The sequence below is a fragment of the Triticum dicoccoides genome, chromosome 4B (assembly GCF_002162155.2).
Source record: "Triticum dicoccoides isolate Atlit2015 ecotype Zavitan chromosome 4B, WEW_v2.0, whole genome shotgun sequence".
NCBI lineage: Eukaryota > Viridiplantae > Streptophyta > Magnoliopsida > Poales > Poaceae > Triticum > Triticum dicoccoides.
Genome location: NC_041387.1, coordinates 647242356 through 647260816, shown reverse-complemented (window position 1 = coordinate 647260816; position 18461 = coordinate 647242356). Strand labels below are relative to the sequence as shown.

Sequence of the window (18461 nt, the reverse complement as noted above, 5' to 3'; positions counted from 1 at the left end):
CACACTTAATCACAAGTCTCACCTAGCCTCGGTCAAAGCCCAGCTTAATCATCATTGCTTCAAGGAAAGACCACTCGACCCGGTCATAAGCTTTGCTCATATCTACCTTGACCGCAGCATACTCTTTCTTTCCTCCTCTCTTGTTCATCAGGAAATGTGAGATCTCATAGGCCATCAAGATATTATCTGTAATCAATCTCCGGGGCACAAACGCACCTTGGTTACCCGAAATGATCTGTAGCAGTGCCCATTTTTTGGGGTCGATCCAAATAGCAGCCACCGGCTTCCCCGCAATCGCAAAAAAACCGCCGGCTCGCCTCACGTCCCAGCCCGCCGCCGCCGCCGTGGTCCTTCACCCCGCGCATGCGGCCGCCGCCGTCACGGCCGGCGGCGACCCAGCGGTGCTCCATGCGGTCCTCGTCAAGACCTCCGCCTCTAGCTCCGCCTATAACCTTCTCCTCTGTCGCTTTCGCAGCCCCTCCTCTCCCGCCTCCCCTTCCGCCCACCGCCTCCTCGCCCACCTGCTCCCTGTCTTCCATTTCCTCCTCCTCCTCCCTGTCCTCCGCGCTCCCGCTCCTCCGCCACCTCCTCAGCACGCCCCCTTCTCTCCCCCCTCCTCTGCTCCATGCCGCCCTCCATGGCGCCACGTGTTCACGCCCTCGCCTTCAAGCTGGTTCTCGCCTCGTCTCCGATCTCAGCTTCCTGTCTCATAACTATGTACTCCCGATCCCGCCTCCCTGACGCCTCACACCACCTGTTCGACGAAATCCCTGTGGCCTATCGAGATCCCTTCTGTTACTCCTCCAGCATCATTGGCCTCGCACAGAACGGCCGTCCGCGGGAGTCTCTGTCCGTCTTTGTTTGTATGCGATCCAATGCCGTTGCTTCCACCAGGTACGCACTGTCGGGTGCACTCCGGGCGGCCGCGGCACTTGATGCTCTAGAGCAGGCTTGTGGGATTCATGCGCATGCATTGGTGATTGGACTTGATGAAAATGTGTCTTCGGAACCGCGCTGCTGGATGCATATGGGAAGGCTGGGGTTGTGGAAGATGCACGGAAGGTGTTTGAAGGGTTGGGTGATGATCGGAACTTGATCACGTGGAATGTCATGCTGGCTGCACAGCAGGGGGATGTCCAGACGGTTAACGGGTTGTTCCATGAGATGATGGAGTTGTGCTTTGAGCCTGATGGGCTGACGTTTCTTGCTCTTCTCACAGCATGTAGCAATGCTGGTGCAGCAAGAGAGGCCGAGTTTTGGTTGGGGATAATTTGATACAGGAGCGACGGACGAGAGCTTACCGGGATCAGCAGCGAGGTGAGTGGAGGCACCGGAATCTGCAACCCAGCCGCCGCTAGGGGACTGCAAGGAGAGGTTGTGGAGGGCGCCCATCAATGCGGCGTGGTCGACGCCGGTGTCCGTCGTGGGCGGTGGAGGCAGGTACTGCTGCTGCTGGGGAGCTGGGAGGTACCGCTGCTGCTGTTGGGGAGGCGGGAGGTACTGCTGCTGCTGTTGCGGGTAGAACCCCGACGGGTGCAGCTGCAGAGGAGAGCCACCGAAGGGGTTCCCGTAAGCAGGTGGGAGGTACTGCTGCGGGGCGCCGAAAGCCGTGTGCGCTTGCGGACGCGGGCCAAGGAGGCCCGGGAGCGGACGTGGTGGCGGCGGGAGCTGCATGGGGTAGGCGTACACATGCTCGGTCCAGGGGTTGACGGAGTTGGACGCCCCCTGGTACCCGCCGTTGTTGGTGTAGAGGCGCCGCTTGTTGGCGCCCTGGTTCGGCGAGGGAGTGCCGGGCTTGGCGCCGCCGCCCTGCTGCTTGTTGGCGCTGCCGAAGGGGCCTCCCGGAGACGGAGCAGGCGTACGGCCATGGGCCGCAAGAGCGGTGTGATGACCGGCCGGGAAGGCGCCGCCGGATGTCATCTCGTCGTGGAGGAACATGCCGACGGCCTGCTCGAAGGGCACGGGGTTCGTCGACTTCTCGATGATTGCAGCCGTCATCCCGTGGCGATCCCGGTTGACGCCACGAAGAAGCTGGATCACCAACTCGTCGTCGTCGACCGGCTTGTTGATGTTGCGGAGGGTGTCCGCGACCGATTTGAGCCGGGCGCAGAAGACGGGGATGGTGGAGGCGTCCTGCTTCACGGCGTAGAGCTCCGTCTTGAGATGGAACTGCCGGGAGCGCTGGTTGTTGAGGAAGAGCGCTTCCAGCTTGGACCAGAGCTCAAAGGCCGTGGCCTTCCGGTCCTGAACGAAGCCGAGAAGTTCAGTACTCATGGTGTTGTAGAACCAGGTTTTTACCGCTTTGTTGATGATGCTCCACGTCGGGTCGCCCTGATGGTTGGAGAAGTCTGGCGAGACGTGGGCGTTCACGTCGTATTGATCAAAGGCCTCTTCCATCAGCCCACGCCAGATGGAGTAGTTCTTCCCATGTATGTCGAGGACGACGCGGACGCGATGGAGGATGTTCGCGCCCTCGACACACTCAGCGTGGAGCTGCGCCGCCGTCTTGTAGTGAGGGAGAGGAGAAGCGGCAAGGAGAGGAAGGGTGGATGGGGCGACCTGCAGAGAGGGGGTGGCCGGAAGTGGGGGAGTAGGTGGCGAGGAAGAGGCTGGTGGAGTGGCCGGGGTGCCGGCGGCGGCGGCCGCGGCGGCGGCGTCGTCGGAGATCTCCTCGGCCATGGCGGAAGCGGGTTTAGATCGAAACTGATACCATGTTGAACAACTAGATTGAGCTCAAAACATAACTTGTATTCATCCTCTCAGGGGTAGCATATATATAAGAGAGTACATGTGAGAGGGAAAGAAGATACAACGCACGCACACGCTAACAAACTACCAGCTGATCCTATTTCTGTGGATGGATAGGAGCGGCTGACTCGTGCATGGCCCATGCAAGGGCGGTCGCGCATGGAGCGCATGCATGGCCAGCTCATCTGGCGCAAGACCAGCTCGGCTGGTTACTCTCAGTCTAACAGGAAGCAATGCATTCAAAGTACAAGGTGAAGCCTGGCCTTGAACATTACACATGTGTGATTGCTGGAGTGGCTCGGGTGGGACGCCTTGAGGATGCGGGTATCATTGCATCTACAGTTCCATGCAAGCATTGGCGGAGCCTCATGGAGGCCAAACGGGGCCACGACCCCCCCTTCCAAAAATGCAACAGAAAATTTACTACATACTAGTAAACATGCACGTGCTTTTATCAACCATCATAGGAAGAAAATATATCAATAAAATGAACAAAAATGTAAGTGAGGTAATAAAGACATTGAATAATTGTGGGAATAATCACAACTTCATCCAAAAAATTAGATCTCAATTCACAAAAAGTAAATGTGGACCATAAATAATAAAGAATGTACATAGTATCTTCTAGATACTAAAGTTGTTTCAAGAATGTACATATGTACATATTATCTTCGAGAAACTAAAGTTGTTTCTTTCTTTTAGGACCGACGCTTGACATGTGCAACATTGAACAAAAGAGCCTCGAGGCTTGACATCTTCAAAAATTGTAAAGCTGGAGCAAATTAGAACATAACTTCTCATTATAAATTCATTTTCTAAGAAATTTTCATGACCATGCCGTGTTTCACAAAGTTCCCCTGCCCAAAGGTGTGTAAGATGCATTTCAATTGTCATGTTATCTGGAAGACACTATTTTTCTCTATGGTGTGTTAGATGGATTGGCAAGCCCCTTTATATAGAAATATAAAGGGTGAATAAACCTGAATGTGAGAGTGGTCTTACCACACTTAACGAACTTTCAAGCCTCATCGGGAGCATTTGAAGCCAAATTAATGGTCAGGCAATATAAAATCTCCAGAAAATAATATGGTCGTATAAAATGTTGCAAGGCAGCCTTGTCGCAGAACTCTTATTACAGCTCGAAGAGATAAATGTTGAAGCAACCGTGATAATTTTTCTGACCTGGGAGTTTTTCTAGCACCATGAGGGAGCATTAGGAGGGAGTGGCACATTTTTTGATGAATTTGTGACACATTACCGTCACAGGAGAGAAGAGTTAATACATAATGAATGAATGTGACAAATAAGCATTACATATCCTATTGCATTTGACTGGAACCTGGGATCGCCAGAAACAAGTGGGGCCTGACCAGAAGCTGCACTGAGATACACATGATGTTAGATAGGAAAACTGTTGTAGAGATGAACCATAGCACAGTCTAACGGAGAAACACATGTTTGTGATAATTGGTCCTGATTAAGACAGTCTAGAGCTGCAACTCTCGTTTGTTGTCATGATATATGACACTTCGCGTTGTATTCTGCTTTCTTCTCATCACCATGATTGAACACTTTTCCTTTTAGGATCGTCCGTTTGATTATGTGGGATATTAGCACTACCATCCATAGTTGTGTTTGTTAGGTCCTTAAATGGGGTACATTCTCTTGATGTAAACAGGGGCACATCCATTTTTCTTCTCTTACTCATCTGCAGATAGAAAAGTAAAAAAGTCAAACAATATATAAAAGGGTATAGAGAGAGTGGTGAAGATCATTTATGCAGGGCAACATATAGTCATGTGAACCAGATCCTGACTATTATGTACAAAGCATCACCAATTAGTTTCTTAATAAAAATAAAATAAAGATTGAGCATTAACCTCTATATGACTTGGGAGCAATGTACGTGTATATCTCACAGAATTCAAGGTGCATAGTATAAAGAAAAGAGCCCGTGTATGCATGCTATATGTTGAGCCTGCCTGGGTGTCGGCGACCACACTTGCATATAGCCACGACCAGTCCTCGCCTATGATAACGTGTGTGATTCTTTGCCCGGGGCCGATAGGGTTGTAGAACATGAACATATTGATGACCAGATCACCAAATATAGTGGCAAATACTGTGACTGCCAAACACATTAATTGTGGTTTTCACAATATTGTAGAAAACTGTTGCCACACACTCACGCACTTACATGTGGGATCCATGACGTCACACCATTGCTTCCTCCTCATCGATGTCATCCTGATCGGTAGGGCCAGCTTCTTTCGCGGGTCGACTTGTCGATGGCGTGTGGACCTGCAACTCGATCGATGCCCGGCGTCGCGTTAGTGAGAGGTGAGAGCGTAACACAAACAATGCCTAAGTCCTGTCCTCAAACAAGTCAATGAAAAATAATCCAATCCTTGTACTGCACAATCAGGTAAATCCCACATAAAGCATGCACCTTGAGATGTATGACACATTACTGAATTTTGCATCTATAGGGCGTGCGTAAGTCAGCCTACCTCGGTAAGTTCCTGCACACAAAGTATACTTTGCTGAATTTTGCATTTACCAAATATAATGAGCCTCACTAAATTAAGCAAACACATGTCAGTTCAAGAGACAGGCACGCTGCTAACTGACCAAATCAATTTGAATATAGCAAAATTCAGTACAACTCATATATGAAAGCAAGCGCACAACTGATGTGGCCGTTCCCATGTGGGCGCGAGTGCAGCCTCGTTTGCCAGCGGCCGCCCTCGTGCGTTCACATCCTCGCGGGGGCAGCAACTCCCGTGTGCGGCGTTGAGGCAATGAGTGTGAGTTTTAGTGGCAACAGTAATATGCAGATGTCTAAATAAATGGTGACATAATGGTACCATGAGTCAGTTGATTCCAAGACATGTCTTCAACACGGAAGGCTTGCAAGTGCATGCTCTCTAATCTCTACCTCTACACGCAGCCATGTGAGGGCAGAAAAGGATGGATTAAGAGGGAGATGGGGTGGTTGGGCGTATACCTGCATATCAAGTGAGTGGTGGTGATCGTGGAGCTGGGTCTCGCCTGATGAACGGCCACTACACGAGTCACATGACGGTGGAGGAGCAGCCGCGCATGCTCGCCTGGATCCTGTTGGTGGTGCTGCTTGAGGCCAACAAGATCTAGCCTGCATAAGAGGAGAACCAAGGCCATCGCGAGGCCTCTTCTTTGCTCGGATCCCATGGGCCGCGGCTTCGGGACGGCCGGGAGACGTCAGATCCATGCTGCCGTGTCGGGGTAGCAGCAGGCGAAGCTTGGGAGGGGTGTCGGCACACCGGTTAAGCACGGAGAGAGACGACGACGGGGAACTCATGGTCGTGCTCGTCCTCCTCTGGACACGGTTCTCGCGCGCCATGGAGGAGGCGGCTGGATGGGGCAGGGACGCGCCCGTGGATTTCCTGAGACCAAAATCTGGGAGGGTTAAATTTTGGGTTAGCGCTAATTTCGAGGTGGGATTTGGTGGGCAGTTAGCGGTAATTAAGGGTGCGATTACGTGGTTGCCGATTGAACCTTTCTATTTTTTTCGCTCGCTCCCTCGCAGAGTTTTCGTCCGCCACATTAAATTGCTAAACGTACCTTTTGGGATATTTAGTTGTTGTTTGACGGTTAGATTGGAATAAGTTAGCCTAATCGTGAGGCTGTGATTACTTGGTCTTATTATGTGTACGTTAGACGGGATGCACTTAAAGAAGACAACGTTTGCTTGTTTAATAGTAGTAGAGATACTAATCGTTCTGGCCAGAAGATAACTAGTCCATTGGACGGAGTACTGAGAGAGAGGGAGATAGGAGCAGTGTATCGCGAGGTAGCAACAGCACCAAAGCAAGCCGCAATGGCCAGCAGTGCACAGCGTCCACGGCCTCGTCCAAGGCGCCATACCCTCACTGCTTTGCCGCCATACCCCAGGCAGAACCTCTCCTCCCACGCGCCCCACACGGCCACACGACGGCCGCAAGCAAGCGGCGACAACGCCATCGCCGGAGGAACCTCACCCCGCCCCGCTCACGTATCTTCCTCCTTTGGCCCGCACCCAAATCCAGATGGACGATAGCTTCCGTGGCCGCAAGCAACCTAGCGGCTCACTCCCACGCCAATGCGATGGAGGGAGCTTCTTCACAACTATTTCCCCATTGTTGCCGTTCTTCTGATCCGTCGACATCTGCTGCTGTCCCTAACCTTTATCTGTTGACGTCAACGACCAAATTCATATTGATTATACTGTTTTCCTTTTACAACTACCAGCTCCTGATGCTCTTTTCATTAAAAAAAAACTCCTGATGTTGGTGGAATTGGTAATTTCTGTTGCGGTCATGCATATTTTACTTCTTGTTAGAAATTGACCCCCCCTTGGTTGATTGTCACGCTCCGCCACTGCATGCAAGCCAGACGCAGCTGTGTGGCGGACACTCCTAACAGGCTGCGTGGTTCACCGTAAGGATGATATGGCGGGGATCATGGGGCAGTGCCTATTGGAGATTGACCCAAAGGATGATTCAGCCAATGTGATGCTTGCCAATGTCGACTCCACAACAGTAAGGAAGGATGAGGTGGCTGAGGCATGGACTGCAACGAGGCACTGCGAAGTCAGAAAAGAAGTCGGTCGAAGTTGGGTTGAGGTGAGAGGATAGGTACATGCATGTGTTTGTCGCTAATTGAGAGGAGGCAAGATAAATTGTTCGATATATATGACAAGTTAAATGAATTGATTACAGAGGTAGAGAAGCTAGGATACTTCCTACAAGGAGGTAGATGAGGGGCTATGGCATCACAGTGGAAGGCCCTTGGGTATGGATTGATTAGTGGGTCTGTGCCATCAGGGAAGATGCTGAGAATAGCGAAGAGATTTAGGATATGTGCCCGCTGTCATGCATTCTTCAAGTATGCCAGCATCGTGATTGCGGTAAGGGATGTCACTAGGTACCACACATTTAAGCAAGGTGTTTGCAGTTGCAGGGATTATTGGCGAAATTTTATCATAAAGCATGACACCAGAACTATCGGTGAAATCCTTAGTATTGAACATGATACGGGAATTGTTACCCAGACGAGGTACTCCAGATTGTTGCCGGAAAAACTACTTGTTTTCATGGTTTGGTTATGGCAGGGCAGTTGACCTTCGAATACATGATTAACATTCTCTAGAATCCTATTGGTGTAGTGGTTAGTGAGAATATATGATCGAATCTGTGGCATATGAAGCCCGGATCAGGACAACAGTGTTTGGAACATGGCACAACAGGAAATATTTTCTTCTTGGGCAGCTGGGCTTGGCTGTTTGCTGATTAAGTTATGACCCCATGCTCTGGGAGGTTCTCTTCTGACTCGCTTTAACTGGGATTCTGTTGCGACTCTCATGATATTCAGGCAGGGACAACATAAATTGCAGAGAGGAAATATGTGGGGTTGCCCTTATATGACTGCTAAGTAATCACGTCTAACTGAAGCTGAGGCCGTTCGACGGTCCCACTTTCGTGCTGGAGAATAGTTCCAGTGATTCGACTGTGGCATCTTACTACCTTTGGATAGTGTGGCGTCTACTTTGGAGTTGCTAGGTTCGCTCCACACTTGGGGCCATGTCATGAACATCAAGATTGAAGCCTCGTTTTTCTTTTTGATCTCTTTCGTCCAAGTCAATCAGGAAGCGAGCAAGACAGCACATCTTTTAGCTCGGGCAAGTGAGTTGTCAGTTTTTGTTTCTTTAGGTGTTCACTCCAGACTTTACCAAAGCAAGTCTTTATAATGACTTTACTTTGTTAAATAAAGTGCCGCAAGTTTGCCAATAAAAAAATGACATTAAAACCATTAAGCTACGCGTGAAGGGCGGCCAACCAGCTATGCCACGTGGCCCAAGCTGGTTGGCCGCAGTGAGAAATCTTTTGCAGTTTTTTAGATGACGCGTGGAGAAATCTTTTGCAAATTTTTTTAGATGACGTGTGGATTATTTTTTAAATATATATTTTTAGATGGAGATGAGGACCTCTGGTATTTTTTTAAATGGAGGGTTAAGCAAAATGGCACTCGCTGGTAGGCTGGTGTGGTAATTTTTCTTTTTTTCTTTTTACCTCTTTTTTAGATGAAGATGAGGATTTTTTTAGATGTTTTTTTAGATGGAGGCGAGGACTTTACGTTTTTTTAATGAAAATGTGTGCACAATTTTCTCTCAAGCGGCGCCACAGGGTGGTGCCCCAATCACTAGTTTAAGTACAATGGGCTCCATACCAGAAGCTAGAGTTGTAGCATCAGATCAGACCTTAGTTTGTGTGACCCAGTGCATGCCTAAAATGCATATTAATACATGTTAGTTTTACAGGTGCTCCGTCTTTCATACTTCATTGCTTGGCTTTTATAACCACTCTAATGAATTTATAGACAGTAATCCTGATACAAGCATGTTGTAGATTAATTTGTTAAAAGCTGCTTATGTTTATGCTCATCAGTCTTCACCATCTAATCTGGTATATTGCTTACTGGATAATGTCCATCAGTGGATTAGCCCAACCTTGGATATTTAGCATATGAAGAAACCTAATAGTAATGGGTGAACACACACTTGTTTTGCTTACAGCGACACGAGGCTTGACGCCATGCGATCGGCGCTGCGGCTGCTCACTTGCCTGCAAACGTAATGCAAGCTGATGTGGGGACACAGGTGTAACTTGGAGACAACAAGGTATGCTAAGATTTTCTTCACTAGTAATGGCGAAGCAGTACATTTTCGATAAATAGCATAGCAGTACATAGGCTCAATTAGACCATAATCAGTTGATACAATTATTGGGAATCAGGTATGCAGCAGGAACACGACGAGTGGGAGTGGCAGCAGAACCCATGTAGCTCAGGCTCCGCCGCCGCTACCTTCAAGGCAACCTCCAGTGGAACGCAGCCTGCACCGTCAAGGATGTGGCTGCAAACAAGGAATCAAGCATACATGCATCAGGGCCAATCATCTGTCTGGGAACACAACATCGGTATTCTGAACTACTCCCTCCGTTCCAAAATAGATGACCCAACTTTATACAGCTAAGGATGCAAGAAAAATACTTACATAGTTACATGGGCCAAATCAGCAGTCTCCCTTGCGGAGCGCAAATTGACCCCCTCGGATATCAAATGTGATGCCAACAGACCGTGTCATCGTGTTTCCTAGTATCTGCACACCACTTCCCAGACTGGCATCCCTCATGAAGAGGTCTTTTACGGTAGGGACAAATGAATATGAGCCATCCATCGATCCGATCCAAGGGCCCAAATTCAACAAAACTAGGAGCTATGGTGAGTAGTATTTATTGATCAAAGGGCAAAACCGGCAATGAAACCAAACAAATCCCGCAGGGCAAGGAGCATTTTTGGGAAAATAAACGAATCGGACGAGCGGCAGGTGAAGGGCCGATCCATTCCCTTCAATTTCTCTTGCTCCCAAGCAGCATGCGGCGCTAGGGTTAGCGGCCGCTGACAACCATCGCCTCATCTCTCTGCCGTCCCGTAGCTCCGACGCAGCAGGCCGACAGCCATTGCCTCCACCCCATGCGTGCCGAATCGAGCGGCTGGGAGGCCCCTCCTCCGCCTCCTCTGAGCGTCTCGCAAAACAATCTCCTCGTATGGTCGTACCCACGTTAGCTTCGCACGAGAAGCCAACAAAATGGATCGCATCGCATGCATGTTGCAGCACTTTGTCCAGGCTAATCATTTTCATTACAAAAATATTCATCCCCATTATGTAGATCAGTATATGTGAGAAGCTATAATGTGATCAAATTTGAAGTTTCCTTTAAACTCCCTAGTAATGAACGTTTAATTTCCCCTTCTCTACTCGCTGGATTTTGCACGATGAACAAATGAACATTGACTGGCATCATGTTTCTCGTGCATATCAGTATGTGAGGTGTATGTAAGAGCAACTCTAGCAGACCCCGCATCCTGCCCCGACCCGCAAAATAACCGTCAAAATGCAGGCTGGGGCAGAAAAATCTGCCCGATCAGACCCCGCATCCCGTCCTGGCCCACAAAAACTTTCGGGGGGCACGGTAAAATCCCTCCCCCGACCCGGGAAAACGCGGGTTTCCCACTCGCGGCTGCGGTGCCCTGCATATAAGCGGAAGCGGTTGGTGGAGGAGACATTTCATCCCGCGCTTTCCCCAACCAACCACCTCTTCTCTCCCCCTCGCGCCGCCGTCGGCGGCCGCCCAAGATTCCGGCAGGAGCACGCCGGAAGGGCGCCACACGTACGAGGCCTCCCCCCCCCGCGTCGGCGGGCCGTCGGATTTCCGCCGGATTTGGCTTCTTCCGGCCGCCGGCCGCTGCCCCAAAACGATGGAGTGGTCTGGGAGCCTCTCCCGCAGCCCAGGGAAGGACGCATCGCATCATGCAGGTACGGGTTCATCCGCCCACCGCCGTCGAAGGTTTGCAGGCATGGGTTCGTCCGGCCGTCCACCGGGCTCGGTACACGCGCAACGTCTTTGTGACTTGCCGATGCCGCTCATACAGTGCGGCGACTGCATGCGAAAAGTGCTGCGGCTCACTTCGGGCCATTGTGGCCGTCAACAGTGAAGTTCTCCGGTGGGATGTTGTCTTTGGCAAGCCTAGCAAACACCGACGAGCGCTGAAGCACGTTGATATCACTGTGTGATCTAGTTGGTAGAGATGTGGAGGCGGGCGACGGGGGAGTGGGCGGCGTTGATGGGCGGATGTGGAGGCGGCGGCAGCTGGCAGAGTAGCCGGCAAAAAATGGGCGGCGGCGGCGGCGGCGACGACGACGAAGGAGGCGGGCGAGGGTTGCCGTTGGCTGGGGGGTGAGGGGGAAGTGAAGGAAATGTGCCCTAGAGGCAATAATAAAGTTATTATTTATTTCCTTATTTCATGATAAATGTTTATTATTCATGCTAGAATTGTATTAACCAGAAACATGATACATGTGTGAATACATAGACAAACATATAGTCACTAGTATGCCTCTACTTGACTAGCTCATTAATCAAAGATGGTTATGTTTCCTAACCATAGACATGTGTTGTCATTTGATTAATGGGATCACATCATTAGGAGAATGATGTGATTGACATGACCCATTCCGTTAGCCTAGCACTTGATCGTTTAGTATGTTGCTATTGCTTTCTTCATGACTTATACATGTTTCTGTAACTATGAGATTATGCAACTCCCGTTTACCGGAGGAACACTTTGGGTGCTACCAAACGTCACAACGTAACTGGGTGATTATAAAGGAGTACTACAGGTGTCTCCAAAGGTACATGTTGGGTTGGCGTATTTCGAGATTAGGTTTTGTCACTCCGATTGTCGGAGAGGTATCTCTGGGCCCTCTCGGTAATGCACATCACTATAAGCCTTGCAAACAATGTGACTAATGAGTTAATTGCGGGATGATACATTATGTAACGAGAAAAGAGACTTGTCGGTAACGAGATTGAACTAGGTATTGGATACCGACGATCGAATCTCGGGCAAGTAACATACCGATGACAAAGGGAACAACGTATGTTGTTATGCGGTTTGACCGATAAAGATCTTCGTAGAATATGTAGGAGCCAATATGAGCATCCAGGTTCCGCTATTGGTTATTGACCAAGAATAGTTCTACGTCATGTCTACATAGTTCTCGAACCCGTAGGGTCCGCACGCTTAAGGTTTCGATGACAGTTATATTACGAGTTTATGAGTTTTGATGTACCGAAGGAGTTCGGAGTCCCGGATGAGATCGAGGACATGACGAGGAGTCTCGAAATGGTCGAGACATAAAGATCGATATATTGGACAACTATATTCGGACTTCGGAAAGGTTCCGAGTGATTCGGGTATTTTTCGTAGTACCGGAGAGTTACGGGAATTCGCCGGGGAGTATATGGGCCTTATTGGGCCATACGGGAATAGAGGAGAGAGGCCGAAAGGAAGGAGGCGCGCAGCCCCTCTCTGGTCCGAATTGGACAAGGGGTGCGGCCCCCTTTTCCTTCCTCCTCTCCCCCTCTTTCCCCCTTCTCCTACTCCAACAAGGAAGGAGGGAGTCCTACTCCCGGTGGGAGTAGGACTCCCCTTGGCGCGCCCCTCCTAGGCCGGCCGCCCCCTCCCCCCTTGCTCCTTTATATACGGGGGCAGGGGGCACCTCTAGGGACACACAAGTTGATCTACGGATCGTTCCTTAGCCGTGTGCGGTGCACCCCTCCACCATATTCCACCTCGATCATATCGTCGCGGAGTTTAGGCGAAGCCCTGCGCTGGTAGAGCATCATCATCGTCACCACGCCGTCGTGCTGACGGAACTCATCCCCGACGCTTTGCTGGATCGGAGCCCGGGGATCGTCATCGAGCTGAACGTGTGTTGAATTTGGAGGTGCCGTACGTTCGGTACTTGGATCGGTCGGATCGTGAAGACGTACGACTACATCAACCGCGTTGTCATAACGCTTCCGCTTACGGTCTACGAGGGTATGTGGACAACACTCTCCCCTCTCGTTGCTATGCCATCACCATGATCTTGCGTGTACGTAGGAAATTTTTGAAATTACTACGTTCCCCAACAGGAAGGCCAATGTGCCACCGGCCAGCGGGCCCGGAGAGAGGAGAAGGCGAGCGCACGCGCGTCCGTCGCGTGTCCGCGCCGACGCAATTCCGGATAAAAAATGGGCCGAAAATGGGTCGCCCGCGGATGAAAAACGGACGCGCGTCCGTTTGAGTCGGCGCGTTGGGCCGCCTTTTGTGTCCGTGCCGAACCAAACGGACGGCGGCGGACGAAATGGGTCGCCCCATTGGAGTTGCTCTAAAAGCAGAAGGCCGTTGAGAATAAAATGGAAAAAATAACAAAGTGGATCATGACATTTATTGACTACTACATAAATGTAAGCTCTGGACCGGGAACCAAATAAATCAGATTACAATGCACACGACCAAATTCACCATTTGGTTATCTAATCATCTTGCTTCTCCCGAGTCCCAGGACAAAAAAACTTCTTCTCAATCATTATCTTCAACGCAATCTTCCATTTACTCCCGCAGATGGGTATATCAACCGTCCATGCTAACAGAAACAAGTTGGGCATGCGGGAGATGCACATGGAGATCGAGGATGACGGCAGATTCTGTTGCTTGGATGACCGACAAGGTGAGTATGCAGGAGATGCAGAGAGAGACGGCTCGTGCCTTGGACGATCGGTAGACCATCAGCAGGGCCGGGACCGGACGAACGCGGAGGCGCAGCCGCAGACTGCCGGCGAGGGCGTTCGGTTGACGGCCGCCGAGGGGTGCGGCAACCAACTCTGTTTCCCTACGGGGCAGAGACTATCACACACTCCTGGACTAAATTGCCCTTATAAAAATGAAATAAAAACCCGATGGTGAATTGCCCAGAATACCCACACGATGGACGGCTGATATAGCTCAATACTACTCGTTGGTAGGACTAGTAAATTGCACCGTAAAATCTCTCCTCATGAAGTATGTGCACAGTCCATAGTCGTTGTGAAAATGGAACGAGCTCTGGGGTTGTAGAGTCAGTGTAACGCCCATGTCGAACTTCAGCTCCACTGCTGGTAAAGCGGCCCAATTGCTAAACTGTTGAAAGTGCGCGTCCTCAAAGCAGATATAATCTGATCCCCTATAATAGCTGCGATTATATCCCAGAGGTTGCAGAGCCTTGGTGATTGTTGCGTCAAGTTGGTTGAAGGTATCGGACAGCAGTGATGTCCATCTGGACCCGGAGTCTACAATCATTTCTGAGGGGGTTGTGACCAGCGCGATCCCATTGACAACCACTTCATCCAGCTTAAGTGCATAATGTGATCGTTGCCGAGCCAGGAACAAGGGAGTATAGGATGTGGAGTTGACACGGGGGTAATCCCCAATGGACAGGTACCCCGTCTTCCTTCTGTCGCTTGGAAAGCAGTAGCTAAAGGCCTTGTAGTTGACCAGATGTGCCACTTGTTCAAAAAATGAAAACGGCTCGTCAGCGAATCCGACTAGGCCAGCCTCATACTGATGATACTCCGTGTCCAAGCTGCATCCGAAGAGGAAATCAGGGAAGCTGTATCCCTTGGCATACTGCCCGATTGCGAGCCTGTCCCTCGCTAGCTTGCCGACGGAATATGAAGATGTTCCTCCGAACGTCATACTGTAGAGGCAACTGTCCTCTTTCTCCATGCATGCTCTGGATTGGAGACGTAGCGCCCGTTGGACCGTGCGGCAGCTCTCTTCTGAGCACCCAACATTACTGAAACTCTCCGACTTGCTAGGATCAAATATTTCCCCGGCATCCAATTGCTTGTGACACCGGAGAGTTCATGGTTCGCACTGAACAAAAGAAAGTGTTGCTCCACTGTGAACTGCCACGAGATTCCAGACCGGTGGCGTGCCCAGCTTGATGGACATCAGAAAGAGAAAGTTGTTTATATCGTCATTCTGTATCAAGTCAATCGGCAGCGGCAGGTCCATCTCAATGATGTTTGTAGATGACCTCGTATTGCCGAGGTGTTGCTGGATGCATGGATGGTCCCCGTGAAACAATTGGAACTCAAGTGCTCCGTCTGAGTTGACAACATGATCTGTTAAAACAGGCCCGATACATAATCGTAAGAGACTCATAGTTAAATGCAAATACAATAAAAAAATATTTTCGGAAATAATCAAACAATTGCTATTTGTTGAGTCTAGATTTTGTGCGGCTGGTCGTCACTCAGCTGGTTTTCAGGTTTTGAAAACGTGCTTTTGTGAATTTCTAGACAATGTGGAACTAGGCTTTTGGATTTATAGTATGTTCTACAGCTTATGAGTACGTGTGTGCGAAATTACTGCATATGTCTATTGTCCAAAAAAAAAAAACATAAGCGCGACGAGAAACTATCTTGAACAACACATATCAACAAAAGACAAAATGATGTATATATCAAGCAAACACATATGTTGGCACTTTGGATGTGCAGTGTTTATACTATGGGGTCATCACACTGTTACCTAAGATTTTTCTGCTAACCAGATTCAGCAATTCAAAAGTATCTGCTTTCTTAGGTGCATTTCTAAACTTATCACTAAGGTAGACCTTAGGCTTCAGCCTTGTGTGGAAAAACTTAGCATTAATCGAAATACTTTTATAAAGAAGAGAAACATTATGGATGGGGTGATGGCGTTGCATGAAATTTCACATCACAATCATGTAAAGAAACAAGTTGGAATTGTACCCAAACTTGATTTTGAGATAGCGTATGATAAAGTGGGCCGAGATTTCCTACTTGAATGTGATACTTTGAGGGGGGTCGATGAAAATGGTCAAAGTGTTTAATGGGACTAAGCTTAATAACGAGACTGAAAGTGAAACTTACTTTCAAAGTGCAAAGGGAGTCAGGCAAGGACACCCTCTATCCTGTTTCCTATTTAACATTGTTGCAAATTGGATGGTGATGAAAGCTCAAGAAAATGGTCTGCTAACTGGTCTAGCTGCTAATTTGATCTCTAATGGGCTTGCTGTTTTTACAATGTGCTGACGGCACTATTATTTGTATTTCACATGATATAGAGAAGTCCATTAACTTGAATTTAACACTGTATTTGTTTGAGATCATGTTTGGGACTAAAATAAATTACATGAAAAGTGAGGTCCTTTGTATTGGTGGAGATGATTCCATCAGTCATACACATATGGTGAAATGTTCAATTGTTAGATTGGCCGAACTATCATAGTGTCAAAAAACATCTTACATTTTGAGATGGAGGGGGTACTTGGGGTCACTATTAACTACATTAGTTCAAAAATGGCGGATTGGGATTTTGTGGAAACTAAATTCATCAAAACTGGTGATGACTACAAGGGTAATGATATGTCAATGGCGATGGGGTGGGGGTATACAAATATCCTATTGAATTATGTGTTGTCCAATATCCCCTCTTATCATATGTCCATGTTCCTTATGACTCAAATTGAAAAATGGTACGAACATAGGGGGACATTTTTATGGCAGAAGAAATATCATATGGTGAGATGGACCAGAGTTTGTAGATCCAGGAATAAAGCTGGCCTTGGGGTGAAAGGTTATTAGAAAACAAAAGATCATTCTCCTTGTGAAGTGGTGGTGGAAATTGGAGACTCAAAATGGATTTGTGGCAACTTGTCAAGGCAAAACATTGTAGAAATAAAATAGTGGCTTCTACTCATCCCATTGGAAATCTATTTATGAAGGCTAGTTGATTAGAGGGTAGTAAATTCGTGCCCGTTACCTTACAATAGATGGATCATTTTTAGTTAAGCGAAGACTCTGCTTAATTATGAGCCAACCAAAAGAGGTCCATTGAGAAATACTCCCTCCGTAACTTAATATAACATTTTTTTACGTTGTCATAGTGTCGGAAAAGCCTTAATTAAATTAAAGAGGTAGTAAGTAATAACGATTTTGCAGAAAAGAGAGAGAGAGAGAGAGAGAGAGAGAGAGACAAAAATACCGAAGGTTGGGGAGGGGTAGCCGGTGGAAGACGCCATAGTTGGTGCAAGGATGAAGAGGAGTTGGTACATCTTGATGCAGGTTTGTCTCTCTTTATACATGCATGCTTAGGATTGAAGACATAGCTACCGCTGGACTAGGCTTCCTCATGGGACTGGACTTGGTTTCCTCCAACATCTCAATATAGCTATAGAAATTAAATGAAGTGGTGAATGTAAATAATATGAGTATTAGGTGTGATGCTTGAGTGAAGATCCTCACTTATATATAATAAGAGCATGCATAAGGAATTCCGTTAGCTCATTTTCACCTACTATTGGTGTGAGGCCTTGCCTGCAAATAGTGTGAGCAATTGTGCACCTCACAATTAGCATGACATTTGTTGGCAATAAAAGGCGTATTTCGAAACTGATTGCTGGCAGCATCGCGGCGCTTTGATATTGCCTTGTGTACTCTCGTCTCTTGATCAACGAAGCGTGGCAAGCCACCATGAGCCACTTGTGCCGAAGTAGAGCATCGTGCAACACCAATGTTGTTGTTGAATGCTGCTGGCTCTGTGAACTACTCGGTGAATTGCACTGTCTAGTCCCAGCAAGCAACAAGCCTTGCGTGATAAGATTTCTTCCCTCTGCATGTCAGCTAATTCAGTTCATCATCGACTGAGAAATCATACTGAGCCCGACATATCGTTTCGTGCAGGAGCAAGATGTGTGACTCACTAGTTAGGAGACGTGTTGATCAATTGACTTCCTGATGTAACTTTTCGCAAGTTCTGGTCCGCCTGGCCTGTGCATCATCTCCACCTGGTCCTTAGGATCTACTAACACTTTTGTAGCAAGTTTTTGTTATTGCGAAAGTACCTAGGGAGGAGGACGAAAAAATGAGGTAGGGGCGAACTCGTAAGGCATAATATTTTTTTGTCAAAATATGTAATTCATAATACGAAAACCGCTAAGGTTGTGCTTGGATTGGCATTTTGCAGTGATTTAGAAGCATATAGATTGCCTTGAAAAGGTCAGATTTGCCATGCCTAAAAATCTGACATCAGATTTTTAGTGTTTCCATTTTTTTAGGTAGAATATTATATTTTGAAGAAGAAGCCATGTCCAAAGTCACACGGTTGAATCACCCTTCACCTGCTAGGATCGGGCGCCAATTTTTCACATAGTCATGTACTCAGGTCTTGAATCAGTAAGGCGCACGCGCACTTGACTCCTAACTACTGGTTTCGACGTTTGTGTGCACGCTTGCAGA

General features: G+C 48.4%; 2 pseudogenes; one reads left to right on the top strand and one right to left on the bottom strand.

Annotated features, from left to right (window-relative positions):
* Positions 1–230: 230 nt before the first annotated feature.
* On the top strand, positions 231–9799 carry LOC119292956 (annotated as a pseudogene).
* Positions 9800–9838: 39 nt separating this feature from the next.
* LOC119292955 lies at positions 9839–17278 on the bottom strand (annotated as a pseudogene).
* Positions 17279–18461: the final 1183 nt, after the last annotated feature.